This window comes from Prionailurus viverrinus, chromosome B1, assembly GCF_022837055.1.
Source record: "Prionailurus viverrinus isolate Anna chromosome B1, UM_Priviv_1.0, whole genome shotgun sequence".
NCBI lineage: Eukaryota > Metazoa > Chordata > Mammalia > Carnivora > Felidae > Prionailurus > Prionailurus viverrinus.
The window spans coordinates 17,878,124-17,893,194 of record NC_062564.1 but is presented as its reverse complement, the minus strand read 5'-3'; the positions used below and the strand labels follow the sequence as shown (position 1 = coordinate 17,893,194).

General features: G+C 39.3%; 1 long non-coding RNA gene across 2 annotated transcripts in view; it reads left to right on the top strand.

The window, feature by feature from the left end:
- LOC125164461 (uncharacterized) overlaps window positions 1-15,071 on the top strand; it is a 348,065-nt gene that overhangs the window by 55,991 nt on the left and 277,003 nt on the right. For both annotated transcript variants that reach the window (XR_007151776.1, XR_007151777.1), the window contains exon 3: window positions 5,540-5,644. This is a non-coding gene — a long non-coding RNA (uncharacterized LOC125164461). The remainder of the gene's footprint in view (window positions 1-5,539; window positions 5,645-15,071) is intronic.

The following is a 15,071-nucleotide window of genomic DNA, read 5'->3' as shown; positions in this document are numbered from 1 at the left end:
TGTGTGGGATGGAAAGGATTAGCGTGGCTCTCACTGGTTACATCACTGCTTAATTTCGCTCTTCCCTATATCAAGTCAACTCATAATTATCTGCTCTAATGGGCCTCAGAGGGAGGGGTGGGAATGGGGAGCTGTGACACAGATAATACTGAATAGCAAAGCCAGCAAAATATTTTCGATTAGGCTTATGCATATATCATATGCTTAAGAAGGAAGTATGTTTATCTTTCTAATTATGTTTTGCTTAGAGTAATTTTTTTAATTCCCATGCCAGTGAAAAAGCTATTTCATATTACACAGATAGAAGAGAAAGCAGCCTAGGTTTTAAAATCTTCAAGATAAAATTCATGAAATTTGTAAACTACAAATCTGAAACATATTTTTCTGAAAATGTGGCCTCTCTGGTGTCCCTGTGTTCTGGCTCAGGCCTCCATTACATCTTAGCCAGACTCCCCATGGCTTTCCCCCTCTCCAGTCTTCCTCCTTTTCAACCCTGTAGCCCAAAGAGAACCCAGTGGCCGTGGAGGGAGTGGGCGCTGGGTTCCTTCCACTGTCCTGACTTCCCATAGTGAGTCAGGTGCTAGGGGAGCAAGAGTGTTCCCTTCCATGTCACCAGTAGTCCCTCAAAAATTCCACACTTTGTGTCAAAAGGCCTATGAGTATTTCAACTCATTGGAAGAATAGTTTCAGGTAGTCAGTGAAAATGGCAATGGAAGGGTGGATGAGCTTCAAAAAACTATGTTGGAGAAAAAGAAACATCTACTTGTTTTTTTTGTTTTTTTTTTTTTGTTTTCTTTCCTTCCCCCTCTCCCCCACTCTGCCTTTCTGATGTAGTAATCTGAACTCTCCTGTGGCAGGCAATTGACTCGCTCTGTTCATCCAGGAGATAGGGAGTCACTGACAACAAACTTTAAAAAAGCATGGATATAAATACTAAATCCGTTACTTTAGTGGAGGGATTGCTCTACAACACGGCTACGCACATGTTTAAACCTAGCATCCCTGGCATATAGACTGCATGTCTCATAGCCCCGAAATTACCACTGGCCTTTCCAGTTTAGTCTGTGCTTCTCCCTAACTGCACCAAACACAACAAACTATTTTCCATTCACCAAAGATGGCATGCTTTCTAGTTAATATATTTTAAGTGTTAAAAGAATATGGACTTGTAAGCCTGAATATAGGCTCCAGGCCCATGTCAACCAATGCAATACCTTGGTCAGGGAATCAAAACTTTATTACCCTTGGAAATAGGCAGAACTGCTTGTCACCACTCACCCTGACCTTTCAGTCTGTTTCACTGTGAATTAAGGACAGTGCTGTCCCTGGAAATTGCATAATAATGAAGTACTGCCCCTAAGTTTTTTTTGTATGCACAGTTTACTGGGTCTGTGGTCATAGCTAACATGGAGGAAAAAGATTACTACATTTCTCTCCCCATGCCCCTTCCCTAGGACAAAGAAAAGAAATGTTTTATTACCAGACCAATTCATATTTTTTCTTTTGTTTTAATTCTAATTCAACAAAACCACTGAATCATCTACAATGTGCTGTGCTCTGAGAGGCATGCTGGGTCAGGTGCTTTCAAATTTTTTGACCTAAATCCATAGTAAGAATTACTTTTAATCCTGATCTATTATATGCAAACACTGCTTCCTTTATATAGATATAGATATAGATATAGATATAGATATAGATATAGATATAGATATAGATATTTAAGTGCATACAAATATATAAATATGCGTATTTTCTTTATTATATGTGATGTTCTCTGATACCTTATATTCTCTTTCCATCCTATTCTTTTTGTTTTTGATGCTTGTTGCAAACCATTACATATCATGCCCCAGGCTCTCTGCCTCAACATGATCACTGGGTATAACTTCCTAAAAGGTGCCTGACTGTAGCTACTCTGGCTGGTTCTACACGGCTAGTTTGCCTGGTACAGATGAAGAGATCCTGTTCCCAAAATTACCACGGTCCCAGTTAGGGCAAAACTAAGTTGGACTTCTTTTTACCTGTCACCCCTCACATATTAGAACATCCTATTGGCTTCTCTCCAAATTATTTTCCAGCTGACCACCCCTCACCATCTCCCTGACCATCGCCCCAGTCCAAGCCACAATTGGCTCAAAGCCCCTAAGTCTTCCCTTTTACTCCATTGCCCCCTTAGAGTCTTCCTCACAGAGAAGCCAAAGTACTCCAGTGAAAATGTCAGTTACATTCCATCACTTTCCAGTGGGCACCCTCCAGTAGCTTTCTCCCACGGCACTCTACATAAACCAAACCAGATCCTGGCCCATATCTCACCCTGCACTGTGTGGCTTGATCCATCCTGCCACCTCTTCAGTCCCATCTTGTATTTCATTTCCTGCTACTTGCACCTGCCCAAGCACTCCACCCTTAGACCAGTCACTTTATTTTTCCTCAAAACACCAAGCCCTGCCATGGGGCATTTTCAGTTGTCTGGAGTCTCCCTCCAAACTTATACAGTGATTTACTTGTTGGTCCTGCTTGTTGTTCATTGTTCATTTTCCATGTGTTAGAAGTGAGCTTCCCAAGGGCACAGATCTTTGTTTTACTCACTGGTGGTATATCCAAAGTATCTAGAAGAGTGCTTGACACATTTTGGGTGCTTCTTTTTTTCTTTTTTTTCTTTGAGAGAGAGAGAAAATCTTAAGCAGGCTCCACTCTCAGTGCGGAACCCCACCCGACATGGGCTCCTTCTTGGGACTGTGGGATCAGGACCTGAGCCGAAATCAAGAATCATGTCCTTAACCGACTGAGCCATCCAGGCACTCTAGATTTTGGGTGCTTCTTAAATGTTGATGGTTGAATGCAAAAAGTGCTAACTATCATATTAATACTGTCAATAACATAAGCTACTCTTGCCTGAACACATATACAACAATCACACTGCTCCATTTTTTTTAGCAGCAAACAAACCACACCAGTCATAGATTTAACATTTTGAATACCAACCATATAAAGTAAGAGTGAGAGAAAAAAAATGACAATCAACTTTAGTATCTTTGTATTGGGTTAGTTACTAATCTTTTGTAATAAATGTTTCTCAAAAAAACAGTAAGTTATGAAGTCTACTATCTATGTTTCAGGCTGTTTCCACCATAATCCAACTGAATATTTACGAGAGGTATTCAGTGCATGTTTTCTAGAAAAGAAATTTTTAAAAATGCCTACTTCAACATTTCAGAAAGTCATTTCTATACCTCTGAAGGTACAGAATGGAATAAATTTGATTCATCTAACACTGGTGCCAGAGAACCGGTTTGCAATGTGGGGTCTTTTTGTGCCCTCCTGGATTGTCATTTTTCATTCAGAATATTCAGATGAGCCCCTTCAAAATCATGTAGGTTATGTATTTGATTATTAAACTTGCAGACCGGGTAAGCGCAAGAGTTGACAACCTTTAATGATAATTCTCTGCCCATATTAGCCATTGTTTTCCTGTTCCTGCAACAGTCTTCAATTGTGTAATCAGTTAGGAGTTAATTCAGTTCAGGATTAACCTCTAAGCCCAGCCTGAGCATTTCTCTAGTGTAACACCACTGGGGATTAGCCAATGCTGGATTCTGAGTTCAGAGATCAGGAGCAACCAGGAAAGAAAGAGGGTAAAAGAAGATTGCCAAAATAAAGGTTGGGTCGCTTGGGTATGTCTGCTTCATCCCCTTCACATCTCTAAAATCTGGAAGACTAGTTTATTTTGGAAATTAATCTTTCCTTTAGTATACATTTCATTTTGCACAAGAAAATGGTTTGTATAAAAATGTGTATACAAAAGTTGCCATGGTGTATGTTGTAGGTGCATATATGTTATATAAGGCATAAGGGGTAAAATACAATCTGGTTCATATTTCTTCCCTTGGGCAGATTCCAACATCCACCCTGCCAAGCAATAGGCCATCAATCTCTTCTTTGTTTAGCTCCTTTTGGAAGCAGTAAAATTTGTATGATTGACACTTAGAGAAGTCTTCAGGTGGTCATGTGTGAAAGGATTTCAAGTCCCATTATTAGATGCTAGTTAGCTCTTCCTATGAGTGCTATTTAATTAAGTGGGAAGCCATCTTTACCGTAAACCAGAGATGCATGTCACTGTAACCTGGTTAAGAGCATGACCCTGAGTTAGTTTGCCTGGGTTCAAACCCCAACTCTGCCACAGAATACTACAGACTCAGTGGTTTCAACAGCAGACTTTACCCCAGGAGTGTAAAATCGATGTGCCGGCAGTGTTGGTTCCTGGTGAGGGCTTTCTTCCTGGCTGGCAGACAAGCAGGCTTCTTGTGACCTCTGTTCTGGGCACACACACTCCTGGTGTGCATTTTTCTTAGAAGGACACAAGTCCTATTGAGTTAGGGCTCCACCCTTCTGACCTTATTTAACCTTAACTACTTTACGGGTCCTGTTTCCAAATACAGTCACACCAGGGATTAGGGCTTCAACACATGAATTTGGCAGGGGCCGGGGGGACGCACAATTCAGTCCATAACAAGTCACATATATGTTGCCCGGAGCACATTTGCAATAAACACTAGCTCTTATTTGTGATACAGTTTTACTTTTCTCCCCGATGTGTATAGGAGTCCTAGTTTTGCCATTTATTGTTTGGGTTGGTTAAAATTCCCATTTATAAGCAGAGGCATATTAACATGAGTAAACCCCAATTAGTGCATTTATTTAAAATGATAGTAAATGAAGTTTCGATTCTAGTGAGGTGACTTAAATGCAGACGTCAACACTTCACCCATTATTTTATGTAATGGATTTTAAAAGGCGCTTAACTTGAATCCTGTACAGGACATCACTGTCAGCAAAGTATGGCCTGTGGGCTAAATCCAATCTGTGGTTTGCTCCTGTACAGCATGTAAATTAAGAATTTTTTTTTTTACATTTTTAAAGTGTGGCAAAACAAACATACACACGTGAAAGAAATATATGTAACTGAGGCCTTCTGTGGCTCACAGAGCTGAAAATATTTACTATTTGGCCCTTTACTGAAAGACTGCTAACCTCTGCTCCATGGATAGAGTTAACCCAAGCTCTTCGGGTATATCCATTTCTTGTAAGGTGGCACCTCCCCTTTCCTCTACCCTGAGCAAAGTTTCCCAGCCCCAACATTTTCTATCTTATTTATTTTGGAGAGAAGTAGTCTACAGTCCCTGTCCTGTCTCACCAACTTCTGAGAAAGATACTGAATATAATTTCACCTTTTCTTGGTTACTGTGACCCAATGATGGCCTCAGAAGTGAAGAAGGATCCTGGTGGTTTTGAGTTATTTTTCCACATAATATCCTTTCTGGTCAGGTTAGGCCTGTTATTTCTTGTCACTGTTATCTGTCCATCTTTGAAACCTCCTCGTCTTCTGCTTCCAGTCTGCCTTGGTCTTGGAAAAGGAGAAAAAAGTCACTATTAAATACATTTTTATCTATAAGATTTCATTAGATTCTTTTCATATGTTAGCTCCTTTAATTCTCATAGTATGACTTTGTGGTTAAATGTCATTATTTCTACCTTGCAGATTAAGAAAAGGGTTAAATTTATTTGAATCCGAGCCCAAGTCCTTCTGGCTCCAAAATTCAAGGCCTTTCACCAAAGAAACCCAAAAACCTGGCTGACTTGAACTGTAAGTAACATATAAACAGACTAAAATGATGCCTTTGTTGATAGTGCCCAGTTGTAAAGTGTTCTAAGACATCTGTTTTGTTTTCTTCTCAGTTCTTAGCTATGTTCTATGGTTCCGTTGTGTGATAGACATACTTCCAAATTAGCGAGGTGCTGTGATGACACTTTGTTTGTTCCAATATATCCTTGGCCACCATTCATTCAATGAATATTGAGTGTTTTTCAATAGCAGCTCACATCTGAAAGTATGTGAAAGGATATTTATTGAGATGGAGATTTACTTAAGCTCGCTTTGTGTATTTCTTCCCCAGTGAGGAGCAGGTGGGCCTCATTGTTCTCTCTTGTCATACTTAGGGAAGGATGGGATTCCAGGAGGAAAACAGAGCTCTTTTAGCGTCCTTTGCTAGGATAAACCAGTGGGATGGGAGCGGGGGACAGTCCCAGCAGCTAAGAGGAAAGAGAGAAGATTCCCTGCTGTGTTGTGGGAAAGGGAATTAGTAGTTTTTGTTTGCACATGTTATTTAAAAGATCTGGACGGGGCGCCTGGGTGGCTCAGTCAGTTATGTGTCTGACTCTTGATTTTAGCTCAGGTCATGATCTCCTGGTTCATGAGTTGAAGCACCGTGTCAGGCTCTGCGCTGGGAGTGCAGAGTCTGCTTCCACTTCTCTCTCTTCCTCTCTCTCTGCCCCTTCTCCACTTGTTTTCTCTCATGGTCTCTCAAAATGAATAAATATTAAAAAAAAAAAAAGATCAGGAAAAGCCAGACATTCATTCATGTGTGTGTGTGTGTGTGTGTGTGTGTGTGTGTGTGTGTGTGTGTGACTTTAGAGTGAAGGGCTGAGGCCACACCAAAGGATCCTCTTGGTAGACACATTGAAGCTCTAACGGGAATTAGAAAGCACACAGAGATGGCGGTGTTTTGTTTCGCTGGGCAGAAGAGATGGTGGCAGATTGGGGGCCACCCTGAGAAGTGAACCGCATCATTCAGGCAGTGGTGACCTTCTCTGGCATAAAGCATGGCAGCGTGGGTTCACAGCAGCACTGGCCCCATCAGAGGTTGCAAGTGTCGTTTGATTTGAGCATGGGCGGGCACTCTCCCCAACAATGTGTTTGTGTGGAATTTTGGCCCAGAAACCCAGAATGACAAGACAGAACATAGTCCTTTATTACTTTTAAATCAACATATTTTGTCTTTAAAACTCCATCTCAGTTATTACTGGGAGCCTCTCTCCTTCTCTGGGTTCCACAAGATTATGAGAATTTTTTGTGGTATCTAGCAATTGGGAAAAGGACTCTTATCTTTAGGTTACCATGCTGATATACAGTCTCCTCTTCATCCCAACCAGTGGGTCCTTTCAAGTAGCCAGTTTAGGAGCCTTCTGTTACTTTGAAGGCCAAAGATACTTTCGTAAATATCAGGATTTAAGAATTCAGATTCAACCATAATCACAAGATCAATTCTAAAAAGTATTATGTATTGGTCTTTATTTTTCCTATTTATAAACATATAATTGATCAAAGCAGATGAGTAGAAAAACCCAGAAAAAGCGAATAAATATTAACATCTGCAATACATATTCTTCCAAAAATTCTTCCCTACCGAGATTTTTTTTTAATATGCAGAGGTAATATTCAAAACATTGAACTACCTGCACAGCTTAGACACCAACCAATCAGAATAAAGCCCTGAACCTTCCTTCCAAACTCCCCTTTCAGGCTTTACTTCATAGCTGCTTTATCTTGAGGAAGTCCAGATTTGCCATATTTGGGAGAAGCCATGGGTGGTGGTGGCAGCAGAGGTTGTGGCAGTGGCAGTGGCATTGGTGGGCTTGTCGGTGCATGGGCTATTTACCAGCAGATACAGAATTCCTTTAATAGTTTGACAACTGGTATGGGTTTATGGCTACCTGTACCAATATGTACTGATGGAGTTATTAGCCTGGAATGTATTACGATTCCTTATAGTTGGCATTGTCTTCATTTAGCAAAATTTAGTGAACGTTTGCCTGTAGCATAATATGTTCCTACAAATGAGTACTTTGTAACTAGTCTTTGGGGATGCACTACAGACATGTCAAGATAAGATTCCATCACCTCTTGCAGTGGCTGGCTGGGCATGTGCCACCAGCTTCCAGAACCAGTATTCTCCAGCCCCCTTGACTGTTTGCCCTCGTGTGATATAAAAATACTGTCATTTTTCTTCACGTGTCATGATGTGAAAAGGGTTGGAAAGAATCGCTTTACAACAAGGTTTTTAATGGGAACATATCATCCCATCATATGATTATAACATGGTTAACTTAACCAACCCCCTATTAGTGGACTTTCATCTTGTTTCCCATTTTTTCAATATTTTATTTTACTCCTAATGGACATAAGTAAACATATATCTGATCATTTTCTTAAGACAAGTTCCCAAAAGAGGAATTTTGATATACTGGGTCCTCTTTAAGACCTGGACACACAATATCAAGTTTCCCTACCTTGCTGTGAGTACCAAAGAACACAGGCTCTAGATCTAGAATACTGGTATGTGCATCCCTGTCCCATTTCTTTATTAGTTGTGTGATTCAGTGCCTCTTGCCTTAGTCTCTTTGCTGAAAATGGGGATAATCACAGTATTTATCTCACTTAACTGTCATGAGGATCAAATGAGTTAGGAGTACTTAGAACAGTTCCTGGCTCATCGTTACCGCTCATTAAATGTTAGGTATTTTCTTTAGTAGTTGTAGTTTTTGTTATTTTAAAGTTTGCCAATTTTCACTCCTCCAGGAATATATGAGCATGTCTTCCCTCTCATAATACCAAGGGCACTGGGAATTAAGTTCTTTGCAATCATTGCTATAATATAATAGGTACTTAAAGATTTTTCTTTTAGAAAAATGCATTTCAGTTACTTATGAGATTGAATATGAGGTTACAGTCTTTGAGAGACATACACGTTTTGTCTTGTGCTCACTTTCTGTTAGGCTGTTTGTCCACTTCAGGGATATTTTTACAAATGGAGAATGTTCTGGGAGTCCTAGGCAGCCTCTTACCCCATTCTGTATAAAATAAAAAGTAGAAATGCTAAGGTAATCAGAACCTCATGGATGTATCTAGATAGGGAGCTGCGGTTTTATAACCTTGGCTGCCCATTGTAATCACCTGGGAAACTTTAAAAGCTGCTCACGACTGGACCACACCCCCAGAGATGGTAATTTAATTGGTCTGATTTAATTACCTGGCATAGGGATTGTTAAAAGCTCCCCAGGTGATTCTAATGTGCAGCCAAGACTGGTGTAGGTGGGTACTGATTAATTCAGGGTCAGCTGGGCGTGTCTGTGAGGCAGGGTGCTGGAGAGAATGACGTTCATAATCAGTCAGTACTCCACCCCAACTGAGTCAATTGCTGCCATGTAAATTGGCTAAGACTGAAAACAAAACATCCAATTCTGCTAGACTTTGCAGTATCGTAAAATTTTTGCTCTGGATAGTTACTTTCACTTTCAAATTTTTCTTTTTCTTAAAAATCAACCCAAATGTCACACTTACATTTTGGTGGTGGAAACGATCACTACATAGCAGATAACTTCATGCTCTTGACTCTTCCTACTATGTTGTGTTTGCTGTTGATGAAGCAAACAATCACAAAAGGACTACATACAAAACAGACTGGATAATATGCACCCTGTGTACAAGAGCTTTGATCTTTTGTCTTACTTGGGGGTATAAGTGACTTGAGATTTGGCATTTTAAGAAGACTTCCTTTAGACTAAAAACTACAAACTGAAATTGTCCTTGAACTGGGAATATTCGGTTACAATGTGTTTTTAAGGGAAAGCTTTAAGAGTAGCTTCAAAGAAAGAAACTTAAGAGAAGGACAAGAAGATGCTGATGTGTTAGTAAAGTCTACATTATTTGCTTCTGTGGTTTGGAGATGTAAATAGAAACAGCTACGGCAAAGAAGTTCTATAATTAGCTTTCATCCTAATTCCAAAAGTTGCTTATTTTAGAGCTATTAATAGTATATAACAACCAGTGTTTAAAACTCTGGGTTTGAATTTTCTGGCACTTTAATGAAAAAATTAGTATTTTCAAGCTTTGTGGTTTCTCTAAAGTCATGTGCTAAACAAGTCGAAGTCCTCTGTTACTGAAAGGTTTTTGGGAATGTTGAATGCTCTGGTAATTTTCTTCTTCCTGGGCATAGTTTTCTCTAAGAGCCAGAGCATGAGTTTAAATCAGAAATTAAATAAATTACTGATCTAAACCGTGGGTCTAGTTATAGACAGACACTGGAATTTAGAGACAACAAATATGCTCTTTAAACACAGTGACCTTACCCAGTTGTTCTTCCAAAACCACAACAGAGAACAATCTTGCTCAGTTAATCATGTCTCCTTAAAGAAACCACCACCTAGAAGGGTGTCTTTCAGAATATATTTGGCAGCAGGATGAGGCAACCACATCCTGCCCTGAAAAGCGAATCCTCAATATTTCCCTTCAATCCAAACCGCCAGTCAGCATCAAATCCCTTCCCTGAGCTCACCAAATGTGTTGTTTCATTATTTGTTTTTATACTTGGGTGAATTTCTTGTAGTTCTAAATCCTATAGGATACAAATTGAATCTGGAGAAAGACTTTGAATAACCGCCAACCATCCGCAACCAAATTTTACCCAGATGCAAAGTAGACCAAGTGGGCATAAGAGACACTAAGCCACGTCTATAGAAGAAAGAATGGAGTATTAATAGAGTCAAAGACCATTTATGGAATCCTTGAATTCCCATTTAACATGTTGCTAAGTTTCAGGAAGGAAATGTTAAGCAGTGGTGACTGATAAAAGCAAGTCAGGTTACGTACCAGGAAAAAAAAAAAAAGTTCTGGATTAGCCTCCTGGACACTATAGGGGAAATCTAGCCTGGTATACCCCCTAATAGGCAGAGATGGCAGTGAGCTTTGGATAATATCTTATAGAAATCAGTCAAATAAAATTAGTTCTGGGTTCCTCCAAGAATTCAGGATGCTGTTTGATGATCACTGTGTGATCCCCCTGGATTCACTAGAACCCACCCAATAGAGACTGAAAACTTCCCAGTGGTGGTTCTCAATCTTTATTTCTCAGAATTATATGTAGGGAATTAAAAAAAATACCCATTCCTATAGCCTATCACAGAATGTCTGAATCATAATCCCTGGTGGTATATATTTTAAAGAAATGTCCATAAGTGTTCCTGATGCACAGCAAAGATGAACACCTCTGAACACAGGCAAATAGATGGGGTCAGGTTTCCCACAAGAAAATTGCTTTTCTGAGGACTAGAGATTTTTGAAGATTGGTTTAGATCATCTCAGCATCCTCTTCAGGGGATCTTCGAGATAGTCTAATGAACAAGATGATCACAGAAAGGACACTCTTTAATTGTAAGGGGTCTTTGAACATCAAAGTGCTGTGCACTTGAAAGCATTGTTACAACCAACTTTTTATGTAAGAATTAATTTAGGAAGTGACTTTTGTTTGTACTGTTTACAATTCTACTTTTAAAAAAGTATGATAACTTCTGTAGTTAACCTAGACAAGCTTCTATTTTCTATAAATATACATTTCATGTAAATATTTTCATATTTTTACATTCTATTATAGGCATTCCCAAGAATGTTTCCATTAGGAATTAATTGCCAACATAGCATACAGTTCATAAATAAATTTCATACAATTTATTTGATGAAAAGGAGTGTATATAGGAAGAGAAAGTTAGATGAGTATTTGTTAAGCTTTTCATATGCAATCTTTTAATAACAGATTGGTTATCATACTTTTTGCTGTTGAAAAAACTGAAGTTCAGATTAAGAGATATCTCCAACACCATACAGTTAGTAAGTAATAGCATCAGGATTTAAAATCAAGTCTGCTGATATATTTTCTAAATTGCATTCTACTAGGACAATCAGTAGAGAAGCAAATGTCCTTACTTGGTCCTTGAAAACATTTCATTTTAATAAGTTATATCCTGGAGGACTATTCTGTATTCACAGTATGGCCATAAAGATTACACAATTGGGTATCTAAGAAGACTTTTTCATCTCTCCTATTTTCCATGAAGGAGGATGTAGACATTTTAATGAATCTTTAAGGGGGTCCAATATTTTGAAATATCTACTATCTTCTTAAGCAACTAAGAAATAAGGTCCAAGGGTGAGGTAGATGAAAACCTAATTATTGCTTTTATTATGGATGAACTTTAGACCGATGTGTTAGGCTTAAATCTGAAGCAAAGTAGGCATTCTAAATTTAAATCCCCGTTTTAAACAGACTTACCTATCCAGGCTACAGGCAGTTCCCGTAACACCTGAAGCTTGAAGGACTAGAGATTTATGTGTTCCTTCTCTACCCAAGCTTCCTGTTAAGAGAAAATAAAGAGAAAGAGTCTAGATCTCTCCAGACTCACCTATCAGATGGGTCACTCCACCAGCAGTGGAGAAAGTCCAGCATTGCTGCAACTCAGGATCTGCCTGCACCTGGGAAAAAAACATCAGAAGTAAAAAAAATTGTGCTTCTCCTGGACAGAAAACTATGCCAGGAAGTTTTTCATATAGCTAACAAAAACGTGTAAAGACAGACACAGCTAAAGTTAGAGTTTGTTCACTGAGTGTAAGGAAGAAACAAAAGGCTACCATTTAATGTCATTGTTTCTAGGATACACAGATAAAACAAATATTGAAATTGAGGGTTTGAAACAATAGTGTTCAGTGTCAGAGAAGTTAATAATTAGGACATTTTTTACTTACAAAAAAATCCCATGCTTGCTTTTTATTTCCTTCATCTCTTCTGTAAACTTTGCTTTAAATAAGTATCTTTGAAGAAACATACTTCACAACAGAAACTGAAATTCCTTTTCACCCTAAACCCTCAGTTCTGTGTGAAGACTGAGACCCTGCAGAACCGACAGCATTGTCTGCTTACCTTTAGATGTTTGATTCTTCCTTCCGTGGTGTGTTTGAAGGCATTAGTTCCATTTAATATTTATAAACATGTGGAGTGTTTCTTCAGCTGATAGTCCATTTATACCAGGACACAAAAATAATTCATCATTAATATGCACTTAATTTGTTTCTCAAATTTAATTTCTAACAACATCTTACTCTTCATGAATTTTTAGCTTACACTTTAAAAATGATGTATAATATTAAGGCAGATTTCTTTTTTAATGTTTATTTTTATTTTTGATAGCACACACAGAGGAACAGGGAGGGGGGAGGGGAGAGGAGAAGATGGAAGGGGGGAGGCGGGAAAGAGGATCTCAAGCAGGCTCTGCACTGACAGCAGCAAGCCAGATGTAGGGCTCCATCTCACAAACCTAAGCCTCAAGTCGGATGCTCAACCAACTGAGTCATCCAGGTGCCCCAAAGCAGATTTCTAAATTATTTAGGTCAACCTCCATGCTGCCTCTTCCTAAAACATTTTTGTATCAGTTTGCCTAAATTTGAGCCAACATTTTTGTCTGATTTAACATTTCAAAAATTATAGCAAAAACTAGAGCTGGAACACAGTAGATCCAGGGCCCTCATTTCATAGGTAAAAAACAAAGAAACAAAAACTTGGACTTAAAAAGATTAAGTAATATGACAAAGACTGTGAAATAACTTACTTAGTAGAGCTGGAAGTGGAAATACATTCTTCTCACCCCTGAAAGGGTTTTTCAATGGGAGTTGCCTTGTTTTCCAGTTTACTTCTGTATTACTAATTTCCAGTTTAAAAACTCCAACTCCCAGGACAATATTTCTCAATCCTGGTGGCTTTGTTTAATTTGATAGTACAGTTTTTATTTTTTAAAAAAATCTAGTGTGATTCTACAGAAGGAAAGGAATGGATTTGTGTTGTCTTTATTGCTGTCTTTATAGCCACACACACATACACACACACACACACACACACACACACACACACAGAAATCACATGGTATCAAAAATCTTGCAACGCACTGGGTGTAGCTCCACTGGCTCTGATTTCAATACGCATTCTAACTTTCGTGAAAGATGTGCGCGAGCACTTTCCACTCACTGAATTCCTTGGTGCTTGGGTTTCTTTTCCCAGACTTGCTGCTTTGTTCGGGTTTGACTCTCATTACCCACATTTTGCGGGGGTCCCTTTGCCATTTCCAAAGGTACACTTCCGACTGGGAGAATCAGCTCAGATTACAGAGTTGGGTATGGTTATGTTTATTTACTGTTCTTTGGTAAAAAGCTAAAGTGTCCCAGCCTGTTTATTACATTAGAAGATGTTTAAGTGCATTTCCTAAATAAGAAGCCCTTGTTTTCCACTTGGCTTCAGGTAACTTCGAAATCCCCGGGGGTGATCATGTCTGTTCTTGGAGGTTCTCCTTGCAGTCTGATGATGTAAAACAAATCTGCTTCTTCTCCAGCCCCATTTGGGTGTCTCTCCTTTCTCTCTTGTTCCCACTTGATTAAAAATAATTCCCACTAAGCTGCTCCAGATCAGAAGGAAAACATGACTTTCCTAGCCAGAGATTTTTGCATTGACCAAGGCTATTTAGATAGTCAAATTTATCTTTCCAGATTTGAAATCAGGTTTCGTCCATCTCAGCAACGATGTCCATCAGTATGATGCAGCCATTATTCTTTTCCAATAGATAAGCCTGTGAATAAGGGTACCCGTGTTCAAAACTATCTTGGTGCAAAATGCAACATAACATAGCATATGTCAACGCAGTGGGAAACCACTGCCTCTGAGAGAAATAAATGAGCCTGATTTTCTGAACCACTGGCGTGAGAGTAAGTGGACTTGGATGAAGTGCAAAAGAAGCCATTAGAGGAAAGGGATGTTCTAATAATCCTACCCTTCCCAAGAGCACATCTGCTTTGATATGAGAGCACAGAGGAGTGCTGGAAACGGACGGTCAGTTTCCCACCACTCCTTAAATGGCTGGAGCACCAAAGCCCTGTGTACAGAGCAAGTGGAGGCTCAGTCCACAACCTCCAGGCTCTCAGGGCAAGGAAAAGTTGGAGTCATCATCTGTGAGCCAGATCTACTCTGGCTAAAATAATCATGTAATTGAAGTGAGATTACATTGTTAACATGGAATTAGTGATTCATGGCTCCCTTCCTTCCACATGTATGGTCCCAGCCTAGCCATCTGAATTGGCAATCTAGATGCACTTTCTAAATGTCCTCCCCAACCTTTCTTTCTTTTGTATTTTTTTATCTTTGGCTTTTCATGACGTTCAGCCAAAAAAAATAGAGTGGACTTTTTCAGGAACTGTTAGGGAGCCAAAATGTGTGCTAGATGCATTAGGTTTATGCCGGATCTAGGATCTAAGGGAAACAAGAAATCCAGGAAAAGTTTAAAAATCAGACTGCGTCTAAGAGGAAGCAGTCTTTGGCTTCGTGCCTTAATGGACAGCAGGAATGATGCAGAGAGGATTATAA